The sequence below is a fragment of the Cricetulus griseus genome, chromosome X (genome assembly GCF_003668045.3).
Source record: "Cricetulus griseus strain 17A/GY chromosome X, alternate assembly CriGri-PICRH-1.0, whole genome shotgun sequence".
Classification (NCBI taxonomy): Eukaryota; Metazoa; Chordata; class Mammalia; order Rodentia; family Cricetidae; genus Cricetulus; species Cricetulus griseus.
Genome location: NC_048604.1, coordinates 41,756,631 through 41,759,509, shown reverse-complemented (window position 1 = coordinate 41,759,509; position 2,879 = coordinate 41,756,631). Strand labels below are relative to the sequence as shown.

The 2,879-nt window shown below is 41.7% G+C and overlaps 1 pseudogene; it reads right to left on the bottom strand.

Annotated features, from left to right (window-relative positions):
- Nucleotides 1–312: 312 nt before the first annotated feature.
- LOC100771314 lies at nucleotides 313–2,119 on the bottom strand (annotated as a pseudogene).
- Between the last annotated feature and the right edge of the window lie 760 nt (nucleotides 2,120–2,879).

The window sequence follows — 2,879 nt, the reverse complement described above, 5'->3', positions numbered from 1 at the left end:
CCACAAATTTAATAGAATTTAACTTTTCTTTCAATTGTCTTTTCCATAGTCAAAAAATTAAAACCACTTAATAAAGTTACACTTTGCCATTTACACACTTAAAATACCACTTACATGCTTAAAATTTTAGATACTGGTAACGTAATAAAATCCAAATCACAAAATCAATATATTCTAAATTTCAAAGCTGTGACAAGTTCTGCAGAATATCTTTCATCAGAAAAGGGACACTTTCAATTTTCATGGTCTTCTGCCAGGCAGGCTCATGGTTACATACACTGTTTTGAAGTCAAATCCATAGGAAGACGTGGCTTATGGTACAGTAATTAATAATGAGATGATAAAGTCTGTTCTTATACACTGAGTATTAAGCCTACTGTGTTTTGAATGGTGGAAGGGGCATTCCATTTTCTCATAAACTGGGAAGTAACAAAAGAGTTGATCATTTAGATAAAGACACTGGTAATGAAACTAGTATGTGAGTAGTACTGGAATTTTACCCATGTGAGTGAAGGAAAAATCTGATTTCATACACATAAATACATAAGATTTAGAACTTGTGTGCACAAATAAATGTTTTTCAGAAAATCTACAATTGAGGAAGGCTTTGAAAGGTCAAGATGGGATGATGGTCCACATACTCAACCTCAGTTTTGAAAACAAGACAGTCATTGTATTGCTCCAAAGTTTTTCTACTTTGTCTGCCACTCAGGTCATCAGGCTCCCTGAACATTAGCTGTAGCACTGTGGTTGGAGGAGACCTCTGAGTCCCTCATTTGAGTCTGCAGTTTAGCGTAACAGTTTCATTCAAAGCTCATCTTTTGCTGATCTGATATGTATCCTGGTGGACTGAGGATAGCATCTAGTGTCACTATAAACTTGGGACTTGCAAATTTATATGTTTGTAGAAGATTTTGTATCTGCACAAGGGGTCCTGCATGTACCCACAGGGTAAGGGCCTCATCCCAAACTCCTGGTTGGTCTTACTACTATTTCCTCAAACAGTTTTGGCTTCTTCAGAATAAAGATCTTTGGTCTGCATGGACCGTGGGCTCATCTCTGTTTTGACTCATCTCTGTTTCTACCAATTAAGATAACAATTGCCTGTATTTAGTTGCTTCCATTTTTTTTTTTACCATCTCCAGGACCATCATCCCATCTTCCTGGTCCATTTCTGCTAGTAATTTTTCTTCACAGGTTCTGGGATTACCTGGCATTGTCTGTTTCTGTAGAACTTCTGTTGGGCTTTGCTGGTACAGACAAGTTAGTGAGCATGCTTCCTGTTTAGGAGACATAACCAGCATCCTCCTCCTCTGCTCTGTCATGACTGATTTGTTGTTGTTGTTTTGCTTTAACAACTAAGCTTACAGCAGGCAACTTTCTTTGCTGCAAGTTTTTGTCCTCAATACTAATCTATCTAAGTTATTTTTGAAGAAGGGACTGTAAGTTTCTCCTATGCTGCTAAGCACTTCTGCTTCACACAAATGTCCAGTTTGTAACTGTTCTGTACATCCAGTTGCTTGGCTGTGGAACCTGTTTTGCAACTGCCGATGTTGAAGCCTGTTTGAATGAGTACCAGTATCTGCATTTCTACTTGCAGATGGTTGATAAATCTCAATAGAAGGATGAGAAGAACTGTATGCATGTGTCATTGTAGGTTTCTGCTGAGATAAGGAATTCAATTGCACAGAACTGAGGTCCTCATCAATGAGATCATCTGGTTCTGGCTTGATAGCAATCACGTCTTCAAAGGCCGCTGGTTCCCCCAGAGTTTTCACTGTTGACATTAGCTGGGTTTGAAGCTCCAGCATCACGAGTCTGTCTGACGTCGGTGAATTCCTGCTCCTCTGAATTTGCAGAAACTCTGGAATCCCCTTTTTCCTGCCTAAGGTTCGAAAGGGCAAGTGGAGTGATTGCAGTTTCATGCCCTATCTCATCTTGTTTGAAGGCACTTTGCTCTCAAAGATACTGGTATCAGAAGACTTTAGACTGGAAGGTTCCATTGCAACAGACTGAAGTTTATCTAATACACCATGAAGCCCACATAAGCTCCCAATTCTTCCAATTTCCTCTTAACAGCACTCCAAATCTTGCAGCTGATCTCAGTGCCATTTTACATGGCTCAGTGACAGGTAGCCAAAACAGCACACTATGGTTACCAGGAGCCCACTATAGGCTGTTACAGGGAAGCCTGCCCAGCACTAGAGTTCTACCTCTGCTCTTCACTGTGGATGTGATATTTTAAGCTTCTGCTTTGACCTCCCTGAAATAATGGACTGTAACCAAGAATCGTAAGCCATACAATTCCTTCATTCCCATATGTTGCTTTTTGTAAGGGGATTTGTCAGGACAACAAAAATGAAAGTAGAGCACACAGTGAAGAACTAGGGCCTCCATCAACTACTAGATAAAGGCTCTAGGATGGCAATTAAGGTAGTCATCAATTCTGCAGCTGAGCCATACTCCTGGAATCCAGTTGCATAGAGGGAAGAGACATGAGCAAAGGAGTCAAGATCATACTGGGGTAACCTACAGGTAACAACTGACCTGACCTAGTGAGAGCACATGGACCACAGTCATAAAGCTGGGGATCCAGCATTGGACTGAACAAAACCCTCTGAATGTGGATGGCAGTTAGGAGGCCTGGGCAGTCTATGGGTCCTCTAACAGTGGAACCAGTATTTATCCCTAGTGTACAAATGGACTTCAGGAGCCCATTGGCTATGGAGGGATACTATTTCACCCCAAATACACGGAGGGAGGCCTAGGCCCTCCCCCAAATGATGTGTCAGACTTTGCTGATTCCCTCATGGAACGCCTCACTGTCCTTGGGGAGTGAGTGGGGGTGGCTTTGGGGGGATTGGTAGGGCATATGGGAG